At 41.4% G+C, this 22608-nt stretch overlaps 1 long non-coding RNA gene across 2 annotated transcripts; it reads left to right on the top strand.

Moving 5' to 3' along the window:
- Positions 1-1313: 1313 nt before the first annotated feature.
- LOC120932234 lies at positions 1314-21177 on the top strand. Of its 2 annotated transcripts, XR_005747947.1 has the most exons (5): positions 1314-1622; positions 1845-1874; positions 10557-10586; positions 16608-16668; positions 21010-21177. It is a non-coding gene; the product is annotated as an uncharacterized LOC120932234 (long non-coding RNA). The 2 variants fall into 2 exon arrangements; XR_005747946.1 differs by lacking the exons at positions 1314-1622; positions 1845-1874 and adding an exon at positions 10266-10336.
- Positions 21178-22608: the final 1431 nt, after the last annotated feature.

Below are 22608 nucleotides of genomic sequence, written 5' to 3'. Positions count from 1 at the left end.
CAAACACAGCAAACTTTACAAAATTCCTGCTAAATTCATTCTAAATATAAAAGCTAAACCTGTTTTGAGTTAATAAATGACAAATATTAGTACATTTTGAATTGCGTAATTTTGCGAAATGGTGAATATTGAACATATGCCAAAAAATGCAATGCAAAAACTTCTCTAAAATCTGGAGGTTTTAATTTTTCACTTACAGTTTTCAGAGTTTGTAAAAGACCTTATAAACTATATAGGGAGATGTCTTTTTGCCTCGGCGTGTCTTCCGGGTATCACCACTCCAGCGCTGTGATTGGCTGGAGCGGCGAAGTCATCACTCCCACGCACGCGCGCAAGAGACTTCTTTCCAACAAGGTCCGGTGGCTGCCGGGCCTTTAGCCGAGGATCCCTGGTGCGCATGCGCCGCTGCAGTCAGCGGCTCATTGCGAGGGGAATATCTCCTAAACCGTACAGGTTTAGGAGATATTCTTTTTACCTACAGGTAAGCCTTATTATAGGCTTACCTGTAGGTAAAAGTGGTAGTACAGAGTTTACTACCACTTTAATATATAAAAAATATTTGTAAATTTTTAATTGTGCCTTTTTGTAAAAAGGTGATAACTGAAAGTGCGTAAATAAAAACAATTTACTCTAAAAAGCTGGAGGTTACCATTTTTCCTTTACAGCTTTTCAGAATGTGTTAAAGACCCCTCAAACTATAGATTTCCTGAAAGCACATAATCTATAGAATAAAAAAATGCTTACAAATCACTATTTTCATAAAAAATACACCATGAAAAAAAATATAAAATGCCTACTAAATAAAAAAGCTAAAACTGTACTGAGTTAATAAATAACAAATATCTTTAAATTTTAAATTAAATTTTTTGGTGAAATGGTGAAAACTGAAGGTATGCTAAACTGTAAATAAAATCTATTTACTCAAAAAATTCCGGAGGTTACCATTTTTCACAGCTTTCATTGTTTAAATATCCCCCCAAACCATACATTTTTTGAAAGCACATGACCTGTAGAATAAAATAAAAAGTGCTACTTATTTTTTTGGGCTACACAATATTTGTGCAAGTGTTTATCAAAGCGCTTTTTTCACTAAAAATACAATCAAATCATTATAAGTGCACACAAACACAACACAACTTACAAAATTCCTGCTAAATTGCTACTAAAGCATCATTCACATGGGGTGTACTAAAGTGTATGTCCTTGGATGGTCATGTTTACCTGCACAGGGATGCAAAAGAGTTCCATGCATCCCTGTTCAGGCAGTCCCATTTATGTCAATTGGGATGCAATGGCTGCACAGGCACAGCTGCTGCTTCCAATCTATTGCTATGGAGGTTATGGAGGCTATGGAGCTGGAGGCTATGGAGCTGTGACATCACTTTCACTTTGAAGCCGATGGCTACTACTAACCATCAGCTTGTCATTAAAGGTTCACTCTTTGGATGTACATAGTATGCCCAAAGAGTTAAATTGGGAATGGTATTAAAGGAAACCTGTACTTGGTGTGGTGATATGCCTTAGATTTCATTTATTAGGGTAATTTTATGAAATGTATTATTGTAATTTTATTTTTATTTTTTCTCTTCCAGGACCATTCTAAAGAAAAACCTTACAAAAAGGTCAGTGAAAAATAAATTGTATTGCAAATTAATGAAAAATATCATTATGTAAAGTACACAACAAATGCATTACAATTCTGCTAGTTTATGATAGTAATGGTAACTTGAACATGGACTACGACGTAGTTATTTTTATGTGGTGATATGCCTTATATTTATTATGGTCATTTTATGAAATGTATTATTGTAATTTTACATTTTTGCTTTTTTTTTCTCTTCCAGGACCATTCTAAAGAAAAATCTTCCAAAAAGGTCAGTGAAAAATAGGTTGTATTGCAAATAAATGAAAAATATAATGTACACAACAAATGAAATACAATTCTGCTAGTTTATGCTATTAACCCTCCTGGCGGTAATCCCGGGTGTGGCTCGGGGTTAAATTTCAGTACCATTAGCGGTAACCCCAAGCCTCAGCATTGCATTGAAGAATCCTGGTCCAGGTTACTTACCTTTTCACCAGGATCCTGCAATGTCCTCCAACTGTGTCCTCCGCCAGATCATCCGCCCGATGCTCTTTGTGCCAGACTCCATTCCCTGCGAGCGGCACGACGCATGGGGGCGGAGCCCAGTGGCAAATTCAAAAAGTACAAAAAACATAACACATACAGTACACTGTAATCTGTAAGGTTACATTACTGTATCATATAATTTCACTTCCCTTTTGTCCCTAGTGCTTTGCCCAGTGCCTTGCATGTAGTTTTTTTATTATATATACTGTTATTTCTGCCTGGAAACTTGAGATTGTCGATGGCAACCAAAAACTGTCCCTTTACATCCAAAGCAGTTTTAGATCAGCTAGAAAACAGTTATAGTAAATTAGAACAGATATCCGTGGGGAAATTAATTTTATTATTATTATATTATTATTTTTATAATTATTTATAGTTATTTATTAAATTATAATTTATGATTTTGTGTTTTAAACTTTCATACCTGGGATGTCTTCTAGAATCTTGTTTGGACAGATTTAAGTGTGTTATTACTAAGAATTACAGGCCTAAAATATAAAACGCCAAATTTCTATGCAAAACAATGTACCGCTTTGAGATTCAAAAATCTGACATAATCATACAGCCAGGAAGGTTAAAGGAAACATGTACTTGGACCATTATGTGGTTATTTTTATATGGTGATATGCCTCACATTTCATTAAATAGGGCTATTTTAAGAAATGTATTTATTTTTTAATCGGGTAACATTTTATTGATTGATTTTATTTTATTTATTACTGTCATATTGGTACAATTTCCACCAATCAATACAAAACAGTTCCAAAAGATTTTCAACGTTAAAAATACCTTGGAGTCGTCCTCCCCACCAACCTATATGTCAGATCCCCAAACTAAAGGAACTGAAAACCATCTCTCATGGGGGAGAACCTACCTTTCCCTCAGGGGTATATAACTAACAAATATTCCTCTAATTAAAAAAAAACACACGCACAATCTGTCAGAGCAGTATTTTATCCATAATTAAATGGGGTTGTAAAGGTAAATGTTTTTTCACCTTAATGCATCCTATGCATTAAGGTGAAAAAACATCCGACGGTACCTCCCCCCTCCCCCAAACCCCCGTTTTACTTACCTGACCCCTCGAAAGTCTTGCATGCGTAAACGTGATCCTCTCCGGTTCCCAGCCTTGCCGTTGATTGTCTAGGCTGGACGGATTGATAGCAGCGCAGCCATTGGCTGGCGCTGCTGTCAATCACAGCGGATGACGCGGCGCGCCGGGGGCGGGGCCGAGTGATACAGTCGGTGGCTATGCCCGCCGCTGTATCACGGGAGCGCACTCGCAAAAGCTTTCCACCATGCGAGCTCACTCACATGAAGGTGGAAAGTTTTTACGAGGAGGAGCCGAGACAGCCGCCGAGGGACCCCAGAAGACAGGGTTAGGGGACACTGTGCAAAACGAGCTGCACAGTGGAGGTAAGTATAACATGTTTGTTATTTTAAAAAAAAAAAAAGGTTGCCTTTAGTGTTCCTTTAAGTCAGTTGGGGCTAAACCCGGAGTAGCCAGCCATCCCCCCAAACCTTCTCAAATTTAAAGGGGCTTCTCTATGCTGGTATATGAGTTTTTGTGGCGCAGCATTGTGCCTATTTGTTCAAGCCACATTAGGGCCGTAGGGTTAAACTGAAGGAAAATGGATGCCAAGCGCCTTGAGGCAATTCAGTTCGCATTTGTAGCGCTATATAAGTAATTCACTCACTCACTCAGGGGGAGCCGGTGAGATGCAGTGTGTAAGGATAAGCATACAAGCCTGGAACAATGCCCTGGTTCCCGCTTCTTTTTTTAATTTATCCTGAATGACTGCATCAAGAATACCCAACACACAATGCTTAGGTTCCACAGGGATGGAGACATGCAGCGCACCATTTACTGTTGCAACTACCATACTCCAATACTAATGGTGCTTTTGGCATCTCCATATCAAGTGTATTAGATCACCCACATCTCTTTCACATCTATTACAAAACGTATTGGGGCATATTCCCTAACAAAGAGTTGATGAGGCCTCCACCATACCGCCCACCATGTGTTGGAGCTGAGATGCCAAATAATATAACCAGCGGTTTGAAAGAACCAGCCCCCCCCCCCTTATCAGGAAGTAGTCCACTACTTCCTGATGATGGCTTTGTGATTAGCCGAAACATCAAGGTATTACCGCGTCATCGCGTTACTTCTGCCCATCGCAACCTTACCCAGGAATCGTGCACCAGGACGCTGAATACAGGGGCCGATTACCCTTCACTTTAATCACCTGCTATACACACCAGGTGCCAGGACTATCAGGCACTCAGGAATGTAAGTGTGAACTTTCTATATTTGTGGAATAAATAATTAATTTATACGGCATTGCGCAATGAGGCTCTCTTCCTGTTCTTATCATCCCTATCCATCCCTATGAGGCTCATCCCAACTTCCAGATGCCATCCTATGGAATTGATTTTTGGCTATCCCCACATGCTTACCAGACCATACTAGCGATAGGTGGTCAACAGCCAGGGGTGAGTGTACATCTATGTGGGGCACCCAGTCTGAGCACTACTCCATAGATTACATCTATTGAGCACAAGCACCATATGGGACTGTTAATGATCTATTTCCAATTATATATATATATATATATATATATATATATATATATATATATATATATATATATATATATATATATATATGTTTAATGATATTGCTTTATCCAGTACTTATACCAGACTATTTCTAGCGCAATCTCCTTCTTTCACTGTTTATTGCTTTTTTTAGCAAGTTTTTTTTGCAGCTGATATTGTCACTTTAGCACTTATTGTGGCTGTGGGAGCCTGTGTGACTTTAAAGATTGCTGGCTTACGCCAGATTTTGGAGAAAAAGCACGCTGATTGCACAGCTGTGTGTTGGGCTATTTAGTTGTGACCTGACTATGGCTCAGGGCCCCACCCAACAGACAGGAAGTCTGTGCATGGGAGTCAGGTGGACTCCCATTCCTCTGAGAGGAGTCAGAGGCTGCATGGGTATCTTTGGTGATAGAAGCAGCAAGGTGCTGATCAGGAGTAAGTTTAACTCCTTCTGAGGAGCAGACCTAAGGCCTAGGCTAAAGGCCTGAAGCAGCCATATGGCAAGAATGTAAGCCAGGAGGCCAAAGTGTTCAGTCAGCAAGATAGAGTAATGGTGGAACCCCCCTGTGAGGATTACATATGTCTTTGTGAACTGTTTGTACTTTTAAATCAAATTGGGCTACCAGGCCCTTAAAAATTCAGTTCTGGACTGGCGTACTTAATGAAAACGCACCTACCACTGGAGTCTGATCACCCCAATCTTGCATTATCAATATCGAAAGGCACTCTAATGTTTTTAGATTTATTCTCGTATCAGTCTAAATGTCCTTTATTGTAGAGATGAAGACACCTCTTAGAAAACACTTAAATGTGTCCCAAAGGGCCAGGCCATCATCAAACAGGGTGGTATCCCTATATTATTCCAATTAATGCAGGATGATATTTGCGGAGGACTGAAGATATCATTGCCCTCTTCAGGGGAGTGCCAAGTTCTCTAACATTCCAAGATACCAGTGGAACATTTCCCATAGTAAGGCAGGTAAGTACAGTATATATCACCAGAGTGACGAAGCTTAGTGGCCTTTCAAGTTCTAGAAAGAGTCTGACATTAAAGGGTCACTAAAGGATTTTTTTTTTTAGCTAAATAGCTTCCTTTACCTTACTGCAGTCCTGGTTTCATGTCCTCATTGTTCGTTTTTGCTTTGAAGTAGCTGTAATTCTGCTGTGATCTCCACACTTCCTGGTTGCCTGTTTCCTTATAACCATCATACTGGGAGATTTTCACAGTGGTCTAAGCTGTCATTACTGTGTGTCTAAAACTCCTCAGAACCAATCAGATTCATTTTAAAAACAAAACACTGCCCTGGATTTGTTGTTTTTGTTCTGTGAGTCTTCCCGACTCACCTCTCACCCGGAAATTCATGTATGTACCTTTAAAACAGAACGTGAAACTAGAGGCACATTATATGATAGATTAAATTCAATTTTTAATCATTTTTAAAAGGAATCAGTTAACTTTTATGTCTCTATACCCTGTAAACAGTCATTTCAGCAAAAAAAAAAAATTCCTTTAGTGACCCTTTAAGTCTCTGGTGGTAGGCAGCTCCAGTGAAATGCACCTCATGGTGGAAAAGGAATGCGTGACATCTCCGAAAGAAAGAGAATAAAAAAACAGCAATCATGCTGGAAAGGCACAACAGTGCCTGCAAAACATCTAGCAAACCATCATATACCTGTATATAAACTCGTCCAAATAGTGATGTAAAGAAAGAGCGATATGCCGTAAATCTTTCCTTGGGTGATGCACTCTGCCAGTCTAACCAAAAAGTGTTTATAGGAAGTCATTGACAACAAACATTTGAAGGATCAGTGTAAAACATGAAACATACCAGGTCCCCGACCGGGGTAAAGTTATGGAACCATAACTGCCTCTAACTGTAGGCTTCCAGAACGAACCAAAAAAGTGCCACCTTGAAGTGTCGGGATCCTCTCGCTGTCTGCGCTGAAGTAAGGGTTAATGGATATCCAGCCAGTCCACTGAATCCAGAGCTGTTGTAAAAAAGTGCACCTGACCATCAGCAGTGACTCTTATGCCCTGTACACACAATAAGTTTTTTCAGCAGGAAAACATCTCAAAATTGTCTTGCATACACACGTTCACTCAAATTTTGGCTGAAATTCCGAAGGTCAAGAACGCGATGACATACAACATGTACGATGACCCAAGGTTAAAGAAGTTCAATAGTCAGTTTGGCTCTTCTGCTTCATTCTGAGAATGTGCGCTTTTTTGTGTGTCGTAATTGCATACAATTTCCTGTCACGAAAATTGAGATCCTGCTCTCAATCTTTTCTTGGCAGGAAAACTGACAGAAAAAGTGTGATGGAGCGTACACACGGTCGGAATTCCTGACAAAAAGCTCACATCACACTTTTCTTGTCAGGATAACTGATTGTGTGTACGAGGCATTCGTCGTGCTGGATAAGGCATAGTGTAGGGTAACCCCAAGAGTCTCAGCATTTGCTTTACATCCTGGAATTTGGAGCGTTGCCATTGTACTTTAGCTGAAAAGTCGGGGTAGAGTGATATCTGTACTACATTAAATTGGATTTTGGGCCTCTCTCGTGCCAAATGGAGTACTTTATCCCTGTCATGGTAATGAAGAATGTGTGCCAACATTGGCCTGGGTGCATTGCCCAGTAGGACTCAATTGTGAACAGTGGTGTGACCGCATCTCTACCAAAGGTGTCTAAGAGCCAATTTCCATTAATTCTGTGGGGTCTCCCTCTATTTTCTCAGGCAGACCCACTATGCGGATGTTATTGCGTTGCAATCTATTTTCAATGTCGTCAGCTTTGTTCTTGTTGTCATGTGCTAACCAGGCAGTAGAGCGAGATTCAGTAATCAAAAGTGGTAACTGATCTTTCGTCGCTGTGGTTCTTTTGCATATTTTTTTGCAAATCTTGTCGGAGGAGGACCACTTCTTCAGTCAGGCCCCCAGGTCAATCTTTCACTATAATAACTGAAGCAGTACATTTATGAACTGCCTATAAGATCTGGCTCAGGGTAGGTTAATCCTCTCCCTCAATAGGCTCCTTGGAGCATAATGGTTGGTCAGAAGCAGGCAGTGATATAGCATCTTTGAGGAAATCCAAAGAAAGAGTCGGACCTGTTGATTTACCTTCGCCTCCTCTCCCATAGCCTTAACAGAAAGTTATAGGAAATCCCTGCAAATTAAGGGAATCTGTTGGGGCCTCCCAGGTCACCAGAACTAGTGTTCCCATTGGAAGATTTCCCCGCTATTTCTTATATGGGAACAACCCAAAGTGTGTGCTTTTCTATACTTTCAATTTTGATGATGAAAATAATAAGACTACATTTAGTAAAATAAAATGTTGCCTCTATATGGTGTGTTGTATACTGGGGAAGCAAGAGTTAAAGATGTATGTTTTTTTTTTTTTTACTGATGATGAAAATGTCAATGTGATGTTTACTGCTGCTGGGAATATATCTGTGTCATGTAGATAAAATGCTGAATGGATGTGTCAGTATTGCAGACTTCCTTTTGATTGGAGCAGAAAAATATAGATTGGGACTGTTTGACAAAAAGTTTATAAAATATAACCTTTGATGAGAGAGGTCTCATAAGGTAATGACAAGGTAGAGATTATTTCTACTGTGCTATATCAAGGGACTGCAGAGTGGAATTCAGTCAAGAGTGTGTTTGCTGCTGTAGAAGATATCCCTCACAAAATAGGACCATGTCAAAATTAGTGCACAGCAGAGATCTTGTCCACAAGAATATTTTAAATGATGTATTGACAAACCAGCTGGTACAGGTACCAGATGGTCCCCATGTATTTAAACTGTGTAATTAAACAGAATTGTAATGCTGCGTACACACGATTGGTTTGTCTGATGAAAACGGTATGATGGACCGTTTTTATCAGAAGAACCAATCGTGTGTGAGCTCCATCAGTTTTTTTCCCATCGGTGAAAAAAACTTAGAACCTGTTTTAAAATTACCTGATGGTTAAAAAACCAATAGAAAAAAACGATTGTCTGTGGGGAAATCCATCAGTTAAAAATCAATGCATGCTCAGAATCAAGTCGACGCATGCTCGGAAGCATTGAACTTAATTTTTCACAGCACGTCGTTGTGTTTTACGTCACCGCGTTCTGACACAATCGTTTTTTTTAACTGATGGTGTGTAGGCAAGACTGATGAAAGTCAGCTTTATCAGATATCTGATGAAAAAATCCATCAGACCGTTTTCATCGGATGATCCGATCGTGTGTACGCGGCATAACTGTTCACAATTTAAAAAAAACTGGTTGCATATAACCAATATCAGCATAATTGTCGGCAGAGGGACAGATGCCAGTGGAGCTGGTGTACAGTGAGGTTGCCACAGGAGACAATCATTCCACTATGTAAGGTTCCTCTGTGGGCACTCTCCTGCTCAGTGCTGACAGTATTGGCAACAATGTTGGCAATGTTGATAGAACCTTTAATGAAGGTTCCGGAAGGGAGTTTGGGAAAAGATCTCCTAAAGTCCATGAACCTGCTAGATTGTGACAGTTAACTCAGTAAACAAAGGGCTAAGGAAAATCGCTTAAAGGCTTGTACACACTAACAGTTTTTTTTCGTTCAACCCAGTAGGCTGAACGAAAACAAAACTGAGGAGCTCAGGAGAAACCGCTATACTAATTATCTGATGTTAGTACAACGATCTTCCCCACTAAGCTATTGCGTTCTGACAGTGGGACTGACCCCCCCTCCCACCCCAGCTGGTCAGTCAGCAGACCGTTTTTCGGTCATGCCCCTTCAACAGAAGCTGGTCGGTCCGGCTGTCATACACATGGGCCAAATGTTGGCCGGTTTCTTTGAACCGGTTAATACCACCTGATATTCAGCCCGTGTGTAAGGCCCTTTAATCTCAGCAAGGTTGTGCTAAAAAAGTTTGAATCACAAATAAAAGAGCCAAAACATATTTCTTAAAACGTGATGGAAAATGTAATCCCTTCAAAATTAAATAGAGATAAAAGGGTTTGTTCAGAGTAAACTGGAAGAGAGCTTTGTAATGTTAATTGTACCAGATACTTAATGCTCAGGGGTCACCCTCGTGTTTAGAACAATGCCAAGACTGGTAAATTCCAAAGTGGTAAAATGGTTCATTTGAACCCAAGAAAAATAAACAGATGGTGCTTATGGATGCTGGCTTGTAAAAAGGCATGGGTATCGTTCTGGAATCATTGACAGAGAAACAGTGAGATGCAAAAAGAGTCAAGACATTCACTGATTGAGACATGGAGGACAATTCCCTATTAGTGAAAAGTTAAATAAAGGTAGGAAGTAGGGATATGCCAACAGTTTGTTCTGGATCTAAGTTGTTTGGACATTTAAACAAACCCTTTTGACCACCTGTTCAGCAGAAGCCAAAAATCATTAATAAAAGCATTATTTCTATTTATCCTATACATGACAGCTGCCTGCTGTCATTGGTTCATAAGGAAGCCGTGAGTGCTGTCACCAGAACATTGACCTATATGATCAGGGTTCCTTTTCTTTATTAGGGTAATTTTTCAAAATGTATTATTGAAATTTTACATGTTTACATTTTCTGTTCCAGGACCATTCTAATGAAAAATCTTCCAAAAAGGTCAGTGAAAAATAAGTTGTATTGCAAATAAATGAAAAATCTCATGAAATAAACTACACAACAAATGCATTACAATTCTGCTAGTTCACGGTATTAATGGTAACTTGTACTTGGACCATTATGTGGTTAGTTTGATGTGGTGATATGCCTTATATTTCATTTTTTTAAGTTCATTTTTTGAAATGTATTATTGTAATTTTACATTTTTTTTGTGTTCTAGGACCTTCCTAAAGGAAAACCTTCTAAAAAGGTTAGCGAGAAATAAGTTGTGTTGCAAATAAATTAAAAAAGAAAAATCTTATAATGTACTGTAAAGTACACAACAAATGCTTTACAATTCTGCTAGTTAATGTTAATAAAGAAAACTTGTATTCAGATTGTTATTCTATGCATTAAAGCGGAGTTCCGGCCACATTTTCACTTTTTAAATATAAATACCCCTGTAATACACAAGCTTAAAGGGGTGGTTCCCCTAAAAATAAACTTTTGACATTGCATTTGCTACATTAATTACAATTAGAATCGGCTGGTTTTATTGAAAAAATACCTTTTGTTAGGTTGTTACAGCATTTAGACACTTTATAAAATAGAAATTGACTGGGGCCATCTTAAGTGTGGGCATCATGAAGCCAGACTGTATGACTTCCTGGATTTCAGCCTTGATCTCGCACATGCTCAGTGCTGCACAAGCAATGTAATAGTTTCAGGTCAGGTTTCCATAGCAACGGGAGGAACTTGCTTCCCCTTGTCTATGCAAAACTCTCCTCCCCTCCTCCCTCCAGGAACCAGTAAATATACTAAATCATTTGTTATGTAGATATATCTGCACAGAAACAAGATTTTATATATATATATATATATATATATATATATATATATTAGACATTTGCGCCGTCAATAAATTCATTTTGTTTAGTTCCGTTTCGCATTAGCCGTTATTTTCGTATTTCGTGCCCGAAACTCAATTCAGATTCGTACGAAATACGAATTTTCGTTAGATTCGTTCACTTTTCGGAACAATTACCCACATTCGTTATGATGAATTTTTAAAAAACTGGACTAATAGTATCTGCTGTGCTCATTATGAGGGGTTCCCACCATCCCTGTGCTGTGCTGACTTCCTGGCGCTGTAGGGATTATGGGAACCCCTCATGAGCACAGCAGGGGTACAAACCCAGGAAGTCAGCCCAGTACAGGGATGGTGGAAACCTCTCATAATGAGCACAGCAGGAGTACAGCCCCGGGAACTCAGCACAGTACAGGGATGGTGGGAACCCCTCATGAGCACAGTACAGGGATGGTGGGAACCCCTCATGAGCACAGCACAGGGATGGTGGGAACCCCTCATGAGCACAGCAGGAGTAAAGACCCGGGTACTCAGCACAGTACAGGGATGGTGAGAACCCCTCATAATGAGCACAGAAGGAGTACAGACCCGGGAACTCAGCACAGTACAGGGATGGTGGGAACCCCTCATAATGAGCACAGAAGTCGTACAGCCCGGGAACTCAGCACAGCACAGGGATGGTGAGAACCCCTCATAATGAGCACAGCAGGAGTACAGCCCCGGGAACTCAGCACAGCATCTCTTTGAATCAGGGGTGGGGGAAAGGGTACTGCATGTGCTAGTAGGCACTTTGGGTGGAGGGAGGACATGTGCTGGGGGAGGGGTGGGGGCAGATTTTCCTAAAACGTCCCCTAGCACATATCCTCTCCCCCCACATAAATCACTGCAGGAATTCATTTATATCAGCTCCCCCACGCAAGTGTCATCTATAGTCTGTGTGTAATAATGTCTGTGTACTTGTACATAGACCTTTAGATGAGCGGCACAGCAGCATCCCACCTCCTCCCTGGCTCCTCCCCCTGTCTGTGTACTCAGAAGGTGTCAGATCGAAGAAGGCGTGGTAGGGGCGGGGTCATCGGCATACACAGTGTATGCCGATGAACCCGCCCCTACCACGCCTCCTCCAATCTGACACCTTCTGTGCATTGCCAGTGAGAGAGGCAGCTGACGGGAAGCGATGTCGGCTGCCATTAAGAGCTGGGCTAAGATCGCGTGGGACAGCAAACACCCCACACAAACTATGGGGGGTTTGTGCCCACATTAGCCCGCCCCTCCTAGGCAAGTGACAGCAAGTGCACCACCCCCCTGAAGCAGGACATAAATAGAGCGGTGGGCGGGGGTTTAACCATCTCTCCGCCTACGCCCGCCCACCCGCTCGCTCGAGATTTCTTTCAATTGCGGCGGAAGTACCGCGATACTTCTGAGGAATAGCAGTGCTGGGGATGGCGAGGCCTCTGCCGCCGCGGCGGGAGAAATAAACGAAAAAGAATAGCACAGTGAGTATTTAAAAAAAAAAAAAAAAACATGCCAAATATATTTAAGGGGGCAGTATTACATCATATGATACAAACTTGAAAAATAGGGTGGAACTCCGCTTTAAGGTGAAAAAACACCTCGCTGTCACAGACCCCCCAGCCCACCCCCCATTTTACTTACCTGAGCTCGTTCGCTTGCTGTGTGCGGCCCCCGGCGTCCTGTTCTCCACGGAGTCTGGCCGTTGATTGGATAGATTGATATCAGACCAGCCATTGGCTCCCGCTGCTGTCAATCGCATCCAATGGCATGGTTGTCCGAGGGGCGGGACTGAGTCATACACTTGGCGTCTATGGACTGTATGACACAGGAACATGCCTGCAAGTTAACCTTCTTGGGAAAGAGCTTCCCAGAGGGGGTTAGCTTTAGCGGGGAGAAGCCAAGACAGCTGCCGTGGGACCCCAGAACAGCAGGATTAGGGTCACTCTGTGCAAAACAAACTGCACAGTTGAGGTAAGTATGACATGTTTGTTATTATTATTTTTTTTAAATCAAACCTTTACAAACCCTTTTAAAGAAGGATACTGTAGGTGGAAAAGTGCAGATCCACAGAATAGATGAAGTAGAAGGAAGGAGATGAAAAAATAAATACCTACAGCTGCCCACACATGTGCCATATTATGTATAAACTGTGCATGTATGTGTGTGTGTGTGTGTATATATATATATATATATATATATATATATATATATATATATACACAAAAATGTGAGGGGTATAGTCACTTTTGTGTGATACTGTATATATATATATATATATACATATATATATATATATATATATATATATATATATATATATATATATATATATATATATATATATATATATATACAGTATCACACAAAAGTGACTATACCCCTCACATTTTTGTAAATATTTCATTCTATCTTTTCATGTGACAATACTGAAGAAATTATACTTTGCTACAATGTAAAGTAGTGAGTGTACAGCTTGTATAACAGTGTAAATTTGCTGTCCCCTCAAAATAACTCAACACACAGTCATTAATGTCTAAACCACTGGTAACAAAAGTGAGTACATCCCTAAATGAAAATGTCACTGCCCTTACCCTCTTGGGTATGGAGTTCAACGTAGCTTCTCAGGTTGCCACTGGAGTCCTCTTCTAATTCTCCATGATGACATCCTGGAGCTGGTGGAAGTTAGAGACCTTGTGCTCCTCCACCTTCAATCTGAGGATGCCCCACAGATGCTGAATAGGGTTTATGTCTGGAGACATGCTTGGCCAGTCCATCACCTTTACCCTCAGCTTCTTTAGCAAGGCAGTGGTTGTCTTGGAGGTGTGTTTAGGGTCCTTATCATGTTGGAATACTGCCCTGCGGCCCAGACTCCGAAGGGATGGGATCATGCTCTGCTTCAGTATGTTATAGTACATGTTTGCATTCATGGTTCCCTCAATGAACTGTAGCACCCCAGAGGAAGGCAGCACTCATGCAGCCCCATACCATGACATTCCTGCCACCATGTTTGACTGTAGGCAAGACACACTTGTCTTTGTACTCCTCACCTGGTTGCCACGACACATGCCTGACACCATCTGAATGTTTATCTTGGTATCATCAGACCACAGGACATAGTTCCAGTAATCCATGTCCTTAGTCTGCTTGTCTTCAGCAAACTGTTTTCAGGCTTTTTTTATGCATCATCTTTAGAAGGGGCTTCCTTCTGGGACGACATCCATGCAGACCAATTTGATGCAGTGTACGGCATATGGCCCTGAGCACTGACAGGATGACCCCCCACCCCTTCATCCTCTGCAGTAATGCTGGCAGCACTCTTACATCGATTTCCCAAAGACAACCTCTGGATATGACGCTGAGCATGTGCACTCAACTTCTTTGGTCTACCATGGCGAGGCCTTTTCCTGAGTGGAACCTGTCCTGTTAAACCGTTGTATGGTATTGGCCGTGCTTCAGCTCAGTTTCAGGGTCTTGGCAATCTTCTTATAGCCTATGCCATCTTTATGTAGAGCAACAATTCTTTTTTTCAGATCCTCAGAGTTCTTTGCAATGAGGTGCCATGTTGAACTTGCAGCGACCAGTATGAGAGAGTGAGAGCGATAACACAAATTTAACACAGCTGCTCCCCACTCACACCTGAGACTTTGTAACACTAACAAGTCACATAACACCGGGGAAGAAAAATGGCTAATTGACCCAATTTGGACATTTTCACTTAGGGGTGTATTCACTTTTGTTGCCAGTGGTTTTGTGAGATACTGTATACAGATATATATGTGTTTTATATAATATATTGATGTGGACACCGATGCACCAGGCATATGACACTGTATACAATATATTCCCTCCATTTATTTATAGACCATTTAAGGCTATTAATTACTGTAAATATAGGATCAGAACAAGATCCTCTAGCACCCAAGATGATGATGCCAAAATGTGACCTCCATCCAGGTGAAATTGATCGGGCCTGTACGTTGGCACACATAGTGACAGTGCTGGTGTAGGTTCAGAAATGACAGCCATTGTCCATCGACTTCTTAGTTTAAAGCAGGGATATGCAATTAGCGGACCTCCAGCTGTTGCCAAACTACAAGTCCCATGAGGCATAGCAAGACTCTGACAGCATCAAGCATGACACCCAGAGGCAGAGCATGATGGGACTTGTAGTTTGGCAACATCTGGAGGTCCGCTAATTGCTTATCCCTGGTTTAAAGGATGCTATTGGAACAGGTTTTAATGTGGCATGGTTAACTTAAGCATACTGAAACACAGTTAGGATTTAAAGATTTTAGTAACCAAAACATGTTGGTACTTCTGCTCCAATCTGCAGAGCTGAGCTTTCAGTGTGACAGCAAGGTCCTGATGAGTGCAGAAGACTACCACTGCTGCAATGTCCCTCAATTTGGCACCCAAGGCTATAGCCACTTGTGTTTGTTTGTATGTGCATTGTGGGAAATTGCCTCAAGTGCAGTGCTTCCAAGAACTCTGTCCACTCACGAAATCCTAGTATTAGACCCTTTTCACAGGGACGGACCGTTCAGGTCCGCCTGTCAGTTTTGACGGCGGACCTGAACGGCCGCTCCATGCATCTCTATGGAGAGTCGGATGTCAATGGAGACATGTCCACTGACATCCGACCCCATTCGATCCACTGGCGGATCGGATCGGGTAAGATCTGATGAAAACTGACATGCTGTCCATTTTCAACAGATCGCTCCATATGAGACAGTGGCACCTGACAAGCCCCTCCCCGCTCAGTGAGAAGAGAGGAACTTGTCATCCGTCGGCTCCGCAGCGATGGAATCTGCCTAGTGTGAAAGGAGCCTTAGGGCTTTTTGGCAGCTTTTATTGAAAATAAAGTCCAAATAAAAAGTTACCCTTGCAGGGGGTTTTCCATCCCCATAACACAATACCAGCCTTGTGGTTTTTCACATGCACCACTGCTCTGGCCTCAGGCCTTAGGCCCTTGTGTGCCTCTCCTCCAAACAGTTTTGAAACACAACTCCCACCCTCTACTGGGTGTAGCAGTTATGAACTATTGTCAGTACCCAACTCATAAGAACTGTGCACATGCCCAACCAGGGTGTTGGTTACTAAGAAAATTTGAAACACAAGACTTCATCTATAATGCAACTAGGCTCCAGTAATCATACCACGGCTTGCTAATCCAGAGGACATTAAACTACTAGTTTTATCTGTACCAAACAAGCATCCTGGAGTCCCTTAACCTGTATTGATAAGAACTCTGGGTGCCACGTAACCTCTTATGTTATCCTGTCACAGTATGTACAATGTATGCTCATTGATTATTGTATGCATATTGTCTAAATGTTTTACATAAGGTGTTTTTCTAGAAAAAAAAATATTGATTACTAATCCTTATACTTGATTTATCATTTTTTATAGCACAACTGAATAAAAGACAGTTAATATAACATAATTCCTAGCCTTTCTACATATACAAATGGTAAGTATTGATTATCTATCAGCACTGTCATTCAGCATCAGAAAACTTACCTTTGGCATTGCTTACAGTTGCCAAATTAAAATAGCTTTAATAAATGTTGTGTATATAATATAGAGGCACAATACAACAATAAAACAAATAATATACACATACAGCAATAACATTATTTATTTGATAATTAACAATAATTGAATTAAAGTAGAACCCCAGTAAAAAACATTTTCTAGATTGAGTAGAGAGTGCTAGGAGTAAAATGTAATCCAGATTTCCATTGCTGTTTGAATCACCATTATGGAGGGCTCCCTATCCCACAAAATGACCATGAAGCATATGGAAATCAACCTATTTTACCATTCCTGGTATGGGCTACTGTTTATTTGGCGATAACTTTGCCATCACTTTTTCATTGTTGTGCATTTTCTTGTTATGCAGCACTGAAAAAACTAAACTAAAATAAATGAAAATTGATAACTATAAATTATAGAAATTGTAAACCTCCACCTTGTAAAACAACCCATTCAGTTTAAAATAGAAATGAAAGGCAAAACATTAGTGTATAAATATAAAAAGAAGATAAATACTTTTTTCCTCCTTTGGGATAAGAAACAGCAGCACACTAATCTTCCCAGTGAAAGACTGTGCCTGTGAGGTGGGTGATGAGGGGTCAGGACAAGTCTGATAATTGGAGAATAGGCTGAGTTCCCAGCATAGCTAGAGAACTGACTACAGTGTGTTCACCTGTTTAGTGTGATCAGTTTTTAATAGAAAAGCAGGGAGGCTGGCAGGAACACCAGGGAAATATGCCTTTGTTCCCCGTACTGACTGTATCTGCGGCTGTAGCTCTGTCTGCCCTCCAGCACACATTACTTCCTGGGAAGTAGCTTCCTCTCCTCGCCTCCTCGTCATGAAAGACAATGTGTCCGGCATTTCCAGCTGACTGTTTGGGCTTTCCATTCCGCTTCTCACCTCCTCCGTCCAGCTAGCTTTTACACACCCCTACGCTCCGGTGCTTCGCCTTTTTCCGACTTGCTTCACTAAAGAGTGTCCACACTGCGTGGCTCTGCCCCCGGCCTCGGTGTCACAGACCTCAGGAGACAGAGTTCCAACGCCCTTCAGCGGCGTAAGTCCCAGTGGGGCCCAACGGATTCCACCTCCCCAGCCTCCCCCGGCAGGCAAACAACTAGAAGCAGCCAGAAGGGAGCTGGGAGGTATGTCCAAGCATTGCAGTAGTTCCAGGAATGGTCAGACTGCCGGCAGGCGGAGCGAAGCGAGAGTCAGTCAGGCTTGGGTAGTGTCACGTTTGTCCACAGCGACATAAGCTGTATTACTCAGCGTCTCAGCGTCTTAGTATCCCCTCTTTCTCCATACAGTTTGTTAGTTGGTGTTCAGCATGGGAGCGGGTGTGAGGTCCGTGCTGCTGCGGCCTCTCACCTCAAAATCAGTCATGCCCCCCTGGGGTTGAGGAACTTGACTGGTCTGCACAGAGTCCTGACTTCGACCCAATAGAACACCTTTGGGATTATATACAGTAGTGCAGAGACTGCGATCCAGGTCTTCTCATCCACATCAGTGCCTGACCTCACAAATGTGCTTCTGGAAGAATGGTCAAACATTCCCATAGACACACTCCTAAACCTCATAGACAGCCTTCCCAGAAGAGTTAAAGCTGTTATAGCTGCAAAGGGTGGGCCAACTCAACATGCCATTAAAGTTCATGTGGGTGTAAAGGCAAGCGTCCCAATGCTTATGATAATACCGTGTATTTTACACAGGAGCGGTCACATTTTTTTTGTAATAGAGTAAGAGTACTATATACCCCTTAATCATTCATTTTGGGGGAGGGGTGGCCAAAAAAAAGTTTTGCTGCAAGACTCAAATAAAAATGAGGGTTGTTTCACAGAACAAATCCCCTTTGATGTCTATATCACAGAGCCTCCCCCCACTGGCCACTATTGTTTTCTCCCACCCCCCACTGGGCACTATTGTTCTCCCTCCACCGGGTACTATTGCTCCTCCCTGCCTCCTGCTGAACACTAAAGTTCTCCCTCGCCCCTTGCTGGGCACTATAGTCATCTCCTACCCTCACTATTTTTCTTTCCTGTCCCTGCTGGGCACTATTTTTCATCCCTTTCCTCACTGAGCACTATTGTTCTCACCTTAAGCACCAATGCTGGGCATTTTTGTACACTATATTTTACATTGCATTCTACTGACTTCTACTATTTGTAGCTCACTCAGACATTCATACTCAGGTATCACAAATATGATCATGATAAAAAAGGAGTCAGAATTGATGACACCACTATTCACTTATAAACAATCTGTAAAATATGCATAAAAAAATGCTCTAATCATACAAATAGAGAATATAAATAAGTGAGTTTATTTTGTATTTGGAGTTTATTTTTCATTAGGAGCTGCACCTTACACATCAGAGCCCCCGCCTTACATCAGAGGGGTCCCTTGCACATCAGATTGCCCCTTAATCAGAAGTGACCTCTTAGGCCGCGTACACACCGGCAAACATGTACGATGAAACCGGTCCGCCGGACCGTTTTCACCGTACATGTCTGCCCGGGGATTTCTGTACGATGGCTGTACTAACCATCGTACAGAAATCCGCGCGTAAACAATACGCGGGGCGTGTCCGCGGTGTCGCCGCGACGATGACGCGGCGACGTGGGCGGGCCTGCCAGTTAAATGCTTCCACGCATGCGTCGAAGTCATTCGACGCATGCGAGGGATGGCGGGCGCTCGGACATGTACGGTAGGTCTGTACAGATGACCGAACATGTCCGAGCGGGCAGGATTCCAGCGGACTGTTTTAAAACAAGTCCAGGAATATTTGCCCGCTGGGAAAATGTTTGCTGGAATCCTGCACGCTCAGGCCTACACACGACCGAACATGTCTGCTGAAACTGGCCCGCGGACCAGTTTCAGCAGACATGTTTGGTCGTGTGTACGGGGCCTAACACATACCTTACAGGCAGTACAGGTACATGTCCAGAGGCAGGAGCCGGGAGGAGGAAGCCAGGAGCAGAACAGGTATGAATGGAAGTCTCATGTGAATGCTGAGGCCTACAAGTCATTGGTTGCTAAGATGCTGGAAGTCCTGGCAACCAAGGCCAGGGGCATGGGCTTTTGTGTTGGAGACTGCAGGGGAGAGGTGGATAAACACTGAGACAACAGGCAGCTGGACAACTGAGGTTATAAAAACTGCTTATTGATGGGGCTGCTATGAGGGTGAGCATCTTAACTGCATGGCAGCACAGCGCCGCCTTTAAGGGTTGCAAAGACCACCTGCTCTATCTGCCATACCCTGAATACACCCCTGACTGCCTGCGACTTTTACCATCCATAATCTTGTATGGGGTCTCAAAACTTAGAACGATAATGATTTGCATCACAGACATACAGCACCTTAATAAATGCACATTCTCTACTTCATAACACATTTAAACATTTTGGTTCTTTAAATTAAGAGATAAATATTTTTTCTTGCCCTTAGTGACCCCTCATTCTGAAAATGATAGTTGGTTGGCTGTGATGCCAACCCTTTGGCTTCAATACTTCAAGTTACTAAACAATTGTTCAAGCAAGGACTGTCCTCCCTCCAAAATCAGGGCCTGTAATGGCCTCAAATGGCTTCTGTTAACTTTTTTCATGCTTTGTTTCTGTTAATACTCACCTTTTCCAAAGTCTTCAGGCCAGTAAGGTGATGCTGTAGAATCTACTTCTTCTGAGCGGTCCTCTATGATGTAAAAAGCAGCTCTTGCGTAAGGATGTCATTCTCTGCACAAGTATGCTGTGAATGAAGCTGTGATGTCCTGAACTCACAGCATGTACTCAGCTTCTGTATTCAGTGACACTGGGTATTATTTAATCAGAACACTGGGAATATTTAGGGCAAACAATAGGCACTGGGTTGAAGGCGAGTATTAAGCGTTTTTTTTTTTTTTTTTTTTTTTTGTTATTTCAACACCTTTTGGGACATTTTAAAAATGTTAGTGTATCCCAGAGTTAATCTCTAAATCATGCCAAGCTTAAAACCTAACTAACCAAAATAGCCCTAGAATAATGACTCTAAAAAAAGTCCTATGGATGCAAGACAGCATTTTTATAAGCTTTAAAGCAAATGGGCCACGTCAGCAAAGCTGGGTCAGTAGTTGTTATGTTTCAAGTGCTATGTATTATATGGAATTGATCAGGTATATCAAATTAGAATCCATCATCCAATGCTCTAAATGATTTAATTACTTACTTGCACTACATTGAAAAATTACTTGTCAAACATATGCTGATCTTACTTTTCTTATGATTTTTCTTATTTTTTATTTACAGACAGGACATAAGTGACTACTGTGTGTATATTTTATTTTTACTTGAGGCCTAATTGGTTGATAACCAGATGAAGAAGACATTATAAATGTGATTACCTGTGTGTTATATTCTGTTGTTTTCCTTATACAAATCTGAGAAATATTGCCTTAATAAATTCACTTTACATTCTTTTGTGTAGCGTTCATTTTAATCTTACTGATCTTGCATAACTATATTATGATGTAATTAATATAGCCTTAGAATGGCCAGCACATGGCATACATTGAATATAAAGACAGTCCTGTTAACTAATGTTTAGGACCCCATTGGTTAATTGTTATGAAACGTGTATCTATCCAATATTGGTGTCCTTAGTCTGTTATCTTGTCATTTATATACATATTTTATTTTGACAAGTTTTAATGTGGGTTTTACATTTAATTGAATATAATTAATTTTTGGCATTTTGAGTTGTGCATATTCAATATGTCCGTTGTTTTTAGCGTGACATGGTCTGGTCCGTAATTCCGTTACGTCACCAGTTCAAATAAATAAATATTTTTTTCCCTTATCTTTGCCCTTCTCTAAAATGGCCGCAGCCTAGCTCTGTTCAAATGCCATTTTGTAATCTAAAATGGCTGCTGGACCATTTCCTGTTTGTATCAATATAAGGCAGTATCCATTAGTCACTCAGTAACCTCCGATGAAGTCACGTGTCGTGACGTAATGCATAAGGTTAGATGTGACCGGAAGTGACGTGACACCCTGACCGTCCACCGGAAGTGCCGCTGTTTGGCGTTTTATTCGTTTTTTCAATGTAAGCACATTTTTACCTTTATTAAATTTTAAAGTGCTTGCATACTTCACCATGAGAGCTTTTTATTTTTACATTTGCTCCTGATACACCTTGTGGCTATCCTGTGGAGTCGACTTCGCTGCGCCTGGACCTATACTGGTATTTGATACAGAGAACGCCCCTCGATTCTATCTCAGCACTGGGAAGATTCCGTGCAACACGTGTTACCCACTGTTTGGATTCTGTTCCAGTTTTGGGAGGATTTCGTTGACACGCATGACCTAGTGTCTGGAGGTAAGCGCACTGCGAGCCCAGGCTAAGCAAAGAGTTATCAAGATTGTCCACATTGATGCCCGAAGTGCAGAAGTTTTGTTTATCACTGGCACACTAGATTGATTTATCCAAACTTTGATTTATATATTTGGACTTTTATTTTTGGATTTATTATCAGTTTTGGGTTATTTCACAAATTTTGAATTCACTGCATATCTTTATTGATTGTTATCAGTCCCCTATGGACTGTCTTTATATTCACTTTTAGATTTTCAGTTTGCGCTCATCATTCTTTATTCAGACCTTTATTTGTTGTTAGCACATTTTAGATTTGAGCAGCATTTTGTTTTTCACTGGTCACTTTTAATTTTCACTGTTGGCTAGCACTTTAGTCACCCACTTGTCTATTCCACATGGCATACATTGTCATTAAAAAATTATAAAGAGTATTTATTAAAAAAACAGGGTAGGGTAGACATGTGCATTTGTTTTCATCCGAATGCATTTTCGTCTGAATTTCAGGTATTTTCGCTATCGTTTCAACAAACGAT

Source organism: Rana temporaria, chromosome 3, assembly GCF_905171775.1.
Source record: "Rana temporaria chromosome 3, aRanTem1.1, whole genome shotgun sequence".
NCBI lineage: Eukaryota > Metazoa > Chordata > Amphibia > Anura > Ranidae > Rana > Rana temporaria.
This window is presented reverse-complemented; position numbering and strand designations above follow the sequence as displayed.